Raw genomic sequence first — 12,867 nt, forward strand, 5'->3', positions numbered from 1 at the left:
CTTCATATCTCCAGAAACATTTAGGTTTCAACATTGCTGACTGAGTACTTTTTCCTTGAAGTCTTCCATAAAAAGGTTAGCCACTATGAGAGACAACGGGCTACCCATAGCAACACCTCAATTTGTTCAAAATTTTGTTCATTATATGAAAAGTAAGTAGAGGTAAGTACATGTTTTAAAAGATGTAAGATGTCCTTCTCCAACTTAGCTCCATTAGTTGTAATTAATCTGCCAGATCCACTTATGTGAACAAAGACACATCAGAACTCACTAATACGTCAGCTGGCTTGAGAGGCTTCAGTAGTCGTTTAAAATCGATCGAGATTAAAATGTGATGTTAACATTTTCCTAACAACGGGTTCAGAAAAGAAGCCTGATATTTTGCTAGGTAATATGACGGGGCTCCTATATTTCTCACAATAGGGCGAAGCAGAATCGCTTTCTTATGAATCGTAGGCAGCCTATAATGTTAGGGTGGAACTGGTGCTTGTACTCCTAAGCTCTTTTTCAGGAAACTGGCTGGATTTGAGAAGCACAATAGTCTTCCATTGTACAGCATCCGCTGGAGCCATCTGGAGACAGCAATATGCTGAGTCCTGCAGTAAATCCGTCATTTTGACGAAGTAAGATGTTTCAGGCAAATGAAAAGTATCATTTCTCTTGTCTGCAGGTAAAATCACTATTTGCGTCCACTACAAATACCTTGCCTATGAAGGATTTTATCAGTACCACTGAGCAAGGTATCTTAACTTTCTTGTTAGACTGCTGAAGAAATAAGGCCAGAGACTTTCAGGACCATAACTAGGATGGCCACACCCAAGCAGAACATCAACACTGAAGAAAGAAAAGTGCTCCATTCCTTAAAAGAAGTCCACGAACTGCGACTTCATAATTACAGAAGCAGTCAAAATATGTACAAGTAATAACCTGATTAACAGAGAGACGGTATTTCAACTCAGCAAGGCATGGGAACCAGCATTGGTTATAGTAAAACGTCATTGACCGCAAACGAATTTGACTCAACACAGACAGGGAATCGGAGTCTGCACACTTAAACTGGGCACCATGAATCCTCTCAGGAGCGTACATTATATTCACAATATAGTTGCTACTATTTTGTTAATTTTCTCATTATCCAGCCTATAGTTGAACACACTATTTTGCTTGGTGTAAATTGGCATCCTTTAAATGTGCTTTCTTTTGTCAATAACTAACATGTATCTCAATTATTTTGAAACTTATTCTTACATGTGTCTATCAATGTCAGTAATGGACAACATCACAAGCAGTTGAAGCACAGGCACCAAAATATGAACATCTCAGTGTCAACATGAGACAATGGCGAATAGCTAGTGCGAATATCAGTCACTTTAGTTGTTTCGTTAATTGTATAATCTATAAATAGTGAAAATTGAACACTTTTTATGTGACATTAATTTATATATAAATCCAACTTTCTGTTGTGTGTCAATAATATCTTTAGGGAGAATATCTAACAAAAACAGTTGCCACTGTCACAACTTCTTAGTGTAGTGGACGTGCTAACCTGTGATTAAATCACTTTACGAATTCTTACTGACAAGCTGATCATCACAATGATATGAGTGGCAAAAAATGTGAAAAGGTGTCAATCTAAATAATTCAGTGTTGCATCCATCATTTCAGACTTTGTTCAAAACCAGATTATAGCAAGCAACCAGACACCAGGAGGCAGCAGTGTGACAACTACGACAAATTCAAATTAATAATCATAGCTACCTTGCTGCATGTCATACACGCTCTCTACTAGGAAGAGACCTGTAGGCTTATTGCAGCTGCTTATATCCATAGTTGCATGGTTTGATTAACTGCTTCTTCTAATGAATCCGACAATATTGTCTGTAAATGCCAGTTTACCTGTATTTCTTTTTTCTAGCACCCACTCCTTTCACTTCCCATCACCATTCCCTGATCAGCTTACCAAGTACACAGTGAAAGAGCAAAGGGGATAGAGTACTTCCCTGTCTGACTGGTTCTGATCTTTAAGGTCTCTCAACTTGACGTTGCATGTTGTGTTGCTTAACGTCTGTTTAATCACTGCACTGTATATTCTATTCAAACTCATCTTCTCCAAAGTTTGGAACAGCATTCATCAATCTACTGAGTTACAGGTTTTCTTCAAGTCTATGAATGAGAGCACAAAACTTTTGCTCCTGCTTCTGAAATGTGATTTTTCAGATTCACGATCTGTTCTGCACATTACCTGCACTAAGTCTCCTTGGTATTCCCCAATTTGTAGATTTAGTCTCTTTTCCGCTCCATTCAGCAATGCTTTCAAGAATATCCTATATGCCACTGGTATCAACAGTATTATTCTGTATTCCTACAATCCAACTTAACTTCTTCAATGTGTGTCACATGTATTAATGCTGATGCCTACCCTTCTGGAAGCTGCTCTTATTTGTACTTATGTAACAGTTTGATAGTTGTATTCTCGTTAGAATTCTTCACAAGTTCACCAATGATTATATTTTCTATAAGAAGCTGTTTTGTTGTTTAAGATATTTACGATGCTCCTCACCTTTTGTATAGTTTGTGTTCTGAGTAGGGATTTGGTATTTTCTGGTTATCACTGAATATCGCAGACAGCACTTCACAGTTCATGAGCTGTACAGAAGTATCTGGCCAAGATGTTTTGCGTATATCATCACATACTATCTCTCCTTCCTTGTTCTTAAAGATGAGGTTTGGGAATCATACCTACTTAGTCTTGAATGTCCTACAAAAGTCTGGCATATTGTTCTTTCAGAAGTCCATTTCTATTTCAGTAAAGTGTTACCTCTTATATTTTTTCTTGCAATTCCTCATAGTGTTGACAATGTTTTTCGTTAGGCCTTGGAAGTTTTCTACACATTCTGGTGCCTCCTGAGAATAGCAATCAAGTTACATTTTACAACACTCTTCAATTGGTTTGTCTACTTCTGCAGACCACCATTTGTCTCCTCCTTTTCCCTACGCAAACTGCATCCAGTGCATCTATAAAGATAAATAGAATGAAAACCAAATACCCTGTCATAATACACAGTCCGTGAGACATGTGCCCTCTGTTTTTACATTTCGATACTGTCACCAATGTGGTAGGGGAATGGCATAGTGCCACATCATGATATCACAGGTGCACACAGTTGTTGGGTTATGACCTTGATTGCTGGTAACTGGTCTACGAGGTCTGTTCAAACATTCCAGAACTTTCTCCACAAAATTTTGCTACACTTAACTTTTACTTATTGTGCATGGTCTCTTCGAAATACTCTCCTCCACAACCGATACACTGCTCCCAACTCAATTTCCACTTCCGGAAGCAGTAGTGGTATGCCTCTTGAAGTCAGAGAAAACTGTCAGCATGGCTTTGATATTTGACCTGACCTGAAGAGCTTTTTTTGTCTTTGAGAACATTTCCCCACCCACTTTGAAGACTGAACCTTGGTCCCAACATTACAAAGTACGGCTTAAGCACTCATCACCGTAGACTTCCTGCATAATTTGGTGCATCTCTGTAAAGGTTTTCTTAAGTTGCTTGCAAAATTTAATGCAGACACATTGCTCCTCTTAACTCCATCTCAAAATTCGCAAACTGTGTGACACAATGTTCTACTCAACACAGCACTGAACAATAACCAACAGACATACAACAATGAAATTTTCAGCAATTACACATTAAAAACAGGCCTAAGAAGAGATGACATCCGAATTTCACTGACCTTCTAGTGGGTTCATCCAAGTGTTCAGATGGAGGCAAGCAAAGTAGTGCAGTTCTGGGAAGGGCGGACATCACTGCAAGATGATCTTTGTCCAGTGCAGGCCCACAAGCCATTATACCTACTGTGATGGGGGTGGACTTAAAAACTCGTATGTATAAACTGACAAACTGTGGAGAATGAAATCATGTACAGGTTGGCATTAGCCATTGCTCTATGCATGCCATCATCACAGACCACTTGCAATACCACAAAATTTGCGTGCAGTGGGTGCCGCATCACTTGACAGAGGGACAGAAAGTAGATAGAATGGGGTCAGGTCTGAGAAATCTGCTGTGGCACCACAAAGAAAGGCATGCATTTCTGTCCCATACTTTCACGGGAGGAAATGTGGTGCCTCAATGTTTGTCTCAATCACACAATTCGCCGATGACATTGTAATTCTGTCAGAGACAGCAAAGGACTTGAAAGAGCTGTTGAACGGAATGGACAGTATCTTGAAAGAAGGATATAAGATGAACATCAACAAAAGCAAAACGAGGATAATGGAATTTAGTCAAATTAAGTCGGGTGATGCTGAGGGAATTAGATTAGGAAATGAGACACTTAAAGTAGTAAAGGAGTCTTGCTATTTGGGGAGCAAAATAACTGATGATGGTCGAAGTAGAGAGGATATAAAATGTGGAATGGCAATGGCAAGGAAAGCGCTTCTGAAGAAGAGAAATTTGTTAACATCGAGTATAGATTTAAGTGTCAGGAAGTCGTTTCTGAAAGTATGTGTATGGAGTGTAGCCATGTATGGAAGTGAAACATGGACGATAAATACTTTGGACAAGAAGAGAATAGAAGCTTTCGAAATGTGGTGCTACAAAGAATGCTGAAGATTAGATGGGTAGATCACATAACTAAGGATGAGGTATTGAGTAGAACTGGGGAGAACAGAAATTTGTGGCACAACTTGACTAGAAGAAGGGATCGGTTGTTAGGACATGTTCTGAGGCATCAAGGGATCACAAATTTAGCATTGGAGGGCAGCGTGGAGGGTAAAAATCATAGAGGGAGACCAAGAGATGAATACACTAAGCAGATTCAGAAGGATGTAAGTTGCAGTAAGTACTGGGAGGTGAAGAAGCTTGCACAAGATACAGTAGCATGGAGAGCTGCATCAAACCAGTCTCAGGACTGAAGACAACAACAACAAGCAAAGGGAAAATGCAAAATAATAAAAATTATGGCATGACTATGTATCCATGTCCTACGGATGGACTGAAAGGAAGGCTGCTGGGTGTGTTATAATGAACTGAAATTGATAGTAAAAAGGGAGAATTCACTAACACAAATCATTAATGGACAAAGGGAAACAAACCAGAATGTTTATTCTAATGACTGTGATGTTTTTTTGCTCTGAAAAACAGACGTTTCAGTTGTTCTACTTCGGGTAATGAGACTCCAGGTTGAACTTTAATCTTTGGTTGTACATCATGTAAACCACTACAGCTAACCCAATTAGACTGGTTTCCGTATGGCATGTAGATGTTCATGTGTTGCTGCACTGTAGCCAAACCTGGCTGCAAGAAGTGAAAATCGGTTGCTCAACTGCCTCTGGCAGATGAAGACAGTGTATTTTTAGATTTGTTATGTGTTTGCACTACTTTGCCTACAAACCACGTACATTACTAACTGTACCTTGGACCCTTCACGGAGAATGCTGGGAGAGAAGGTTGCTGTCAGCTTGTAGCACATTGGCTTCCTCCTCTTCCTAGGACAGACAGCCTAGAGCTTATGTAAGAAACAAACATGTATTGGGTTAATGTGTTGCAGGAGTGACATGACAGTAATCGAAAACTATACCTTATTGCTACGAAATAACTATTATGTATGAAATCTAGAAGAAGTTGATACGTAACAGGAAAAACTCATGAATCCCTTCCACTGATATGTCGATGCTAAGGCTAGCAACGAGTGTGAACATTCAAGAGACCCATGAATTCAGCCAACTTTCACCGATCAGATACGGGGCCAAGTTAAAGCATGTGATTAATGTCTTATTTTACATTCTCGTATGTAATTTTCCTTTTGATATCTATTTTAATAAAATTGCAATTATGCTACATAATTCACAAACCATGACATCTATAGTCAGTTTTACTTTTGGGTTTGTAACATGAGTCTGTGTTTTCTCTCTCAGCTATATTTTTTTGTTTAGCAGCATCTGATACAGAGGAACTAACGACTGTACATAAAAACAGAAATAAAACAAAAAAAAACCAAAAAGTTTGTTCAAATGGCTCTGAGCACTATGGGACTTAACATCTATGGTCATCAGTCCCCTAGAACTTAGAAATACTTAAACCTAACTAACCTATGGACATCACACAACACCCAGTCATCACAAGGCAGAGAAAATCCCTGACCCCACCGGGAATCGAACCCGGGAACCTGGGCGTGGGAAGCGAGAACGCTACCACACGACCACGATCTGTGAACAAAAGCAGAAACAAAGTCTCCTACATATTTATCTCTATATCAGTTATGTGCATCAGTTATTAATTCTTTATGATAGCTAATAAACATTTTAAGTACAGTTCATGGTGCTTAAAAATTTCAGCGTACTCAGGGCCAGAAACTGTTCCCTTGAAATATAACTGGTAATTCAGTTGTACACTCTCAAAAATGTGATTTCAAGCACCACCTCAATAATGACCCTTCATAATATTAAAACAATGGGAAAGATGGAATATAGCCACATACAAACAACTCCCAACATAGGCCCGACTGTCGCCCTTCCATGACCGCAGGTGTGTGTGTGTGTGTGTGTGAAAGTTGGTTCCATGCCTTTATTTTCAACAGAACATTTGATAAATCTTAATGAAGTGAAACAAGTCATTTTACATTCACATCACAAATTTGTAAATGTGGCAACATGCTGAACATTTATAAGGCATTTTTTTAATTATTAAATATACAGATGTGAGTTAGTAATTGCTACCCATTTTTTACACAAGACAATAACAGAAATTCTAAAATAATTTGTCAAGAAGAGATTTTTTCAGTTTATTTTCAAATTGTACTTTGCTATCTGTCAGACATTTTATATCATGGAGTAAGTCATCAAAATTTTGGTTGCAGTATTATGCACTATTTTTGTGCTGAAAACAACCTTGACCCTTAACTACTATGATCATTCACAGGAACACAATTACTGTGGAGAGGTCTCACAGATTGCATTTTTATATTTTATACATCAAATGAGAATTTTGCAGAATATATATAGTTTATTGACTTCCTGTCATTCATTACACTTCTTAGAGGTGGCCTTAGTAGAAAATTGACTTTTTTTAAACAGTTTAGAATTTTAAACACTTCGACAATTAAAACAAAGTGAAATCTGGAGTATATTTTTATTTTATGAGTTACAAAAATAACAGCAAGTTGTTAGCTCCCTACTCACACACAGATTTCCATAAGAGGGTTTATATTACAAATTGGCAATACAACTAGGTGGAAAAATCCAACTTGACATACGATAAATTGTGTGCGAACTCTGCTTTCAGTTTGCGACTCATCTTTGCAATGTAGAGCGAATATTTCAGTCCGTAAGTCTATGAATGGAGAAACTGTCACATTTTACTTCTAAAATTTCAAGTAAAAACTAAACACTTTTTCTCATGTGCCACTGAATCATACTTTAGTCAATTTCCACCTGCAAACACTTCACACAGACCTTCCTGGAACACTCCCAAACAAATCGGAACACCACACTGTTGACAAGGACACCTTGTTTTCCTCTTCAGAGGAGGAGGGCAAAAGACACACGTTTTTCGAATTCTTCTTTCGGTGTCTGAGGCTCATCTTGTAAGTGAAGTATTCTTCTGATGGTGCCACTCAACTCTCGTGGGAAGCATCCAATAGAAATTCTACGCTTCATATGAGGTTCAACTAGGTCTCTTGCTAGAGTCTTCATGAAGCTCAATCTCGTCATTACCTCTGCCATTGGAAAAGCTTAATGTACCACATAACAATTTATACCGCAAGCAACATCCACTAATGTGAAGGAAATGGCCAAAGGGCATCTTCTTGTCCGGCGACTTCACGAATAAGCTGCACACTTTTGGTCGAGACAGACCACACCACCTTTTGTTGTGTTATAAAATAGGATGATCTCAGGTTTTCCTGATTCAGGATCATTGTTTACTGAATGGTGCATAGAAGAGATCAGTATTGCAGCTTTGGACTTCTTGGACACGAAGGAAACCAAAGTCATTTCTTCTGTAAAACCGTAAACAGATGTCTCCACACCACGTTTCTTGTTAGGTAAGAAGTTCTGTGGGATCTCCTTTTCGTTCTTTTTCAGCGTACCAACATATGTGAGACCTTTTTTTGAAGGTTCATTGACTAGTTCTACTGATGAGTACCAGTTATCACCTGTAACATTTCGCCTTGTGTTTTCAATAAGTATCGCCATCGAAGAACAGCCTGTATGGGAACACTGACCTTTCTCATGGCTGGGAAGGGTGTGACTGTCGCTGCCTTTTCCAGAATAAATGTGTGCGCCGTACAAGTAATTTGTACGAGCGTCAGTCAAACACTGAACTTTCAGGCCATACTATGCCGGTTTGTTTAGCATGTACATTCTAAACCCACACCTTCCATGAAAAGGAACAAGCATTTTGTTGACACACACTGTTGCACCTACAGAGTAGCTAAGTTGGCTGTTTTCGATGAAACGCAAAAAGATTTGTGAAATTGCTGCTGATTTGTCTATTTTCTTTCTTTCCACCCGATCATCTGCATTGTCAAATCGTAATGCAGACAATAAAAAGAGAAATCTTTCTTTGGTAACAGTGCATCTGAAAACATCTCTGCCTGTTCCATCAGTTGCAAACAAGCTTTAAACAGACTCGTTCCCAGACTTGAAAATGGCTGAATACACTAATAGCCCAATTAGAGCCTTCAATTCAATAACACCATCTTGTAGATAGGATAAGCGATCATTACCATACTGTGCTCTAAGCTTAGATATTTTCAGATGTGTCCATCGAATGATTTCGTCTAGAATGTCAGGTGTAAAGAACAGTTTCCATACCTCCAAAACAGGAGGGTTTTCTCCAAGACTTTTTGCCATCGGTCGCAGTCCAGGAAGCAGCAAGACAATGTTGTGTTGCCTTGTTTTTACGTTAGCAGGTGACTGCTTTTTTCTCCATTGAAAACATGTTCTTACTGAAGAAGTAAGCTCCAACGTCATCAGTTGTCACGTCTTATCACTTTCAGTTTCCTGCTCTGAATTAGTGTCGTGATCACTAAATATCTCAAAATCAGGGTCATTATCCCTGTCATCAAAGTCTTCATCCGAAGATTCAATGGGGCAATCTTGAACGTCCACATCTGCCTCACATAACACACGTTGCATAGAAGGCCCAGCTCTCCCCGCCATGGAGAAACAGAAGCATGCAACAAAAACACAGCACGCAAACACTATGATACGTCTGTGAGACGTCTCAAGGCTAATAATTATGAAACAAAGAGCAGCAACAATGCAAGAATGCTCGCATGTGTAGCTTGACAGCCAGTAAGAAGGTACCCGGAAGAGTCCATTTGGCTTTGCAGGGGTGCGAGAAACATCTCGACACAAAAATTTGTAACAGTCTGACAGACGGTCGATACTAGTTAAGGGTTAATGTGGAATAATGACATTTTTTTCTTCTAGGTTTGCAATTGGGTACATACAACATACTTCATGTGGTAATAAATGTACCATGAAGCAGTAGTCAAAATTCCCAACTTTTTAAACAGATGTCTACAAACTGAACACCGCATATTATTCCTACAGGAGATTTTTCAGCAATAATGACTTACTTTCATAAAGATGAATTGCCCTAGAACATTACTCCACACGACATTATTGAATGAAAATATGCAAAATATGTCAGATGCGTATGTGGCTGAAATAAGTTGCTTTAGGAGTTACAAACTGTGCTCTTTCCAGTTTAAATTCTCAGCAATACAGACACCTAAAAATTTTGAAGTTTCCATCCTATTTATTATTTCACCACATTTTACACTTTTTTTCACTGGTGTAGTAGCTGAAGATATGCAGAACTGAATATGTTGCATCAACTTAAAATTGACAATGAAACCATGGACCATAGACCTTGCCGTTGGTGGGGAGGCTTGCCTGCCTCAGAGATACAGATAGCCATACCGTAGGTGCAATCACAACGGAGGGGTATCTGTTGAGAGGCCAGACAAATGTATGGTTCCTGAAGAGGGGTAGCAGCTTTCAGTAATTGCAGGGGCAACAGTCTGGATGATTGACTGATTTGGCCTTGTAACACTAACCAAACCGGCCTTGCTGTGCTGGTACTGCGAACAGCTGAAAACAAGGGGAAACTACGGCCGTAATTTTTCCCGAGGGCATGCAGCTCTACTGTATGCATAAATGGATGATGGCGTCCTCTTGGGTAAAATATTCCGGAGGTAAAATAGTCCCCCATTTGGTTCTCTGAGTGGGGACAACTCAGGAGGAAGTCATTATCAGGAGAAAGAAAACTGGCGTTTTACGGATTGGAGCGTCAAATGTCAGATCCCTTAATCGGGCAGGTAGGTTAGAAAATTTAAAAATGGAAATGGATAGGTGAAACTTGGATATAGTAGGAATTAGTGAAGTTCGGTGGCAAGAGGAACAAGACTTTTGGTCCGGTGAATACAGGGTTATAAATACAAAATCAAATAGGGGTAATGCAGGAGTAGGTTTAATAATGAATAAAACATTACGAATGCAAGTAAGCTACTACAAACAGCACAGTGAACGCATTGTTGTGGCCAAGATAGAGACGAAGACCACGCCTACGACAGTAGTACAGGTCTATATGCCAACTAGCTCTGCAGATGACGAAGAAATTGAAGAAATGTATGATGAAAAAGAAATTATTCAGATAGTGAAGTGAGATGAAAATTTAATAGTCATGGGTGACTGGAATTCAGTAGTAGGAAAAGGGAGAGAAGGAAACGTAATAGGTGAATGTGGATTGGGGGTAAGAAATGAAAGAGGAAGCCGCCTGGTGGAATTTTGCACAGAGCACAACTTAATCATAGCTAACACTTGGTTCAAGAATCATAAAAGAAGGTTGTATACATGGAAGAACCCTGGAGATACTGACAGGTATCAGATAGTTTATATAATGGTAAGAGATTTAGAAACCAGGTTTTAAATTGTAAGACATTTCCAGGGGCAGATGTAGACTCTGACCACAATCTATTGATTATGAACTGTAGATTAAAACTGAAGAAACTGCAAAAAGGTGGGAATTTAAGGAGATGGGACCTGGATAAACTGAAAGAACGAGAGGTTGTACAGAGTTTTAGGGAGAGCATAAGGGAACAATTGACAGGAATGGGGGAAAGAAGTACAGTAGAAGAAGAATGGGTAGCTTTGAGGGATGAAGTAGTGAAGGCAGCAGAGGATCAAGTAGGTAGAAAGACGAGGGCTTGTAGAAATCCTTGGGTGACAAAAGAAATACTGAATTTAATTGACGAAAGGAGAAAATATAAAAATGCAGTAAATGACACAGGCAAAAAGGAATAGAAACGTCTCAAAAATGAGATCGACAGGAAGTGAAAAATGGCTAAGCAGCCATGGCTAGAGAACAAATGTAAGAATGTAGAGGCTTATCTCACTAGGGGTAAGATAGATACTGCCTACAGGAAAATTAAAGAGACCTTTGGAGAAAAGAGAACGACTTGTATGAATATCGAGAGCTCGGATGGGAACCCAGTTCTAATCAAAGAAGGGAAAGCAGAAAGGTGGAAGGAGTATATAGAGGGTCAATACAGGGGCGATGTTCTTGAGGACAATATTATGGAAATGGAAGAGGATGTAGATGAAGATGAAATGGGAGATACGATACTGCGTGAAGAGTTTGACAGAGCACTGAAAGACCTAAGTCGAAACAAGGCCCCGGAAGTAGACAACATTCCATTAGAACTACTGACAGCCTTTGGAGAGCCAGTCCTTGCAAAACTCTACCATCTGGTGAGCAGGACATATAAGACAGCCGAAATACCCTCAGATTTGAAGAAGAATACAATAATTCCAATCCCAAAGAAAGCAGGTGTTTACAGATGTGAAAATTACCTAACTATCAGTTTAATAAGTCACAGCTGCAAAATACTAACGTGAATTCTATACAGACGAATGGAAAGACTGGTAGAAGCCGACCTCGGGGAAGATCAGTTTGGATTCCGTAGAAATGTGTGAACACGTGAGGCAATACTGACCCTACGACTTATTTTAGAAGCTAGATTAAGAAAAGGCAAACCTATGTTTGTAGCATTTGTAGACTTAAGAGAAAGCTTTTGTCAATGTTGACTGGAATACTCTCTTTCAAATTCTAAAGGTGGCAGGAGTAAAATACCCGGAACTAAAGGCTATTTACAATTTGTACAGAAAGCAGATGGCAGTTATAAGAGTCGAGGGACATGAAAGGGAAGCAGGGATTGGGAAGGGAGTGAGACAGGGTTGTAGTCTCTCCCCGATGTTATTCAATCTGTATATTGAGCAAGCAGTAAAAGAAACAAAAGAAAAATTTGGAGTATGTATTAAAATGGAAGTGAAACATGGTCGATAAATAGTTTGGACAAGAAGAGAATAGAAGATTTCGAAATGCGGTGCTACAGAAGAACGCTGAAGATTAGATGGGTAGATCACATAACTAATGAGGAGGTACTGCATAGGATTGGGGAGAAGATGAGTTTGTGGCACAACATGACTAGAAGAAGGGATCGGTTGGTAGGACATGTTCTGAGGCACCAAGGGATCACCAATTTAGTATTGGAGGGCAGCGTGTAGGGTAAAAATTGTACAGGGAGACCAAGAGATGAATACACTAAGCAGATTCAGAGTGATGTAGGCTGCAGTACGCACTGGGAGATGAAGAAGCTTGCACAGGATAGAGCAGCATGGCGAGCTGCATCAAACCAGTCTCAGGACTGAAGACCACAACAACAACAACAACAACAACAACAACATGAAACCATTCGCAGAAAAGCAGTCAATTATACTGTTAAGAACTTTTGCTGCTCAATGCCCCCTCTAGATGGTGAGTAAGTCTACCCTAATTCAGACTGTCTT

General features: G+C 39.4%; 1 long non-coding RNA gene across 1 annotated transcript in view; it reads left to right on the forward strand.

The window, feature by feature from the left end:
* The window catches only part of LOC126355794 (uncharacterized), an 80,963-nt gene that overhangs the window by 66,057 nt on the left and 2,039 nt on the right, over positions 1 to 12,867 (forward strand). The gene's annotated exons all lie outside the window — the stretch shown is intronic.

This window comes from Schistocerca gregaria, chromosome 3 (assembly GCF_023897955.1).
Source record: "Schistocerca gregaria isolate iqSchGreg1 chromosome 3, iqSchGreg1.2, whole genome shotgun sequence".
Taxonomy (NCBI): Eukaryota; Metazoa; Arthropoda; class Insecta; order Orthoptera; family Acrididae; genus Schistocerca; species Schistocerca gregaria.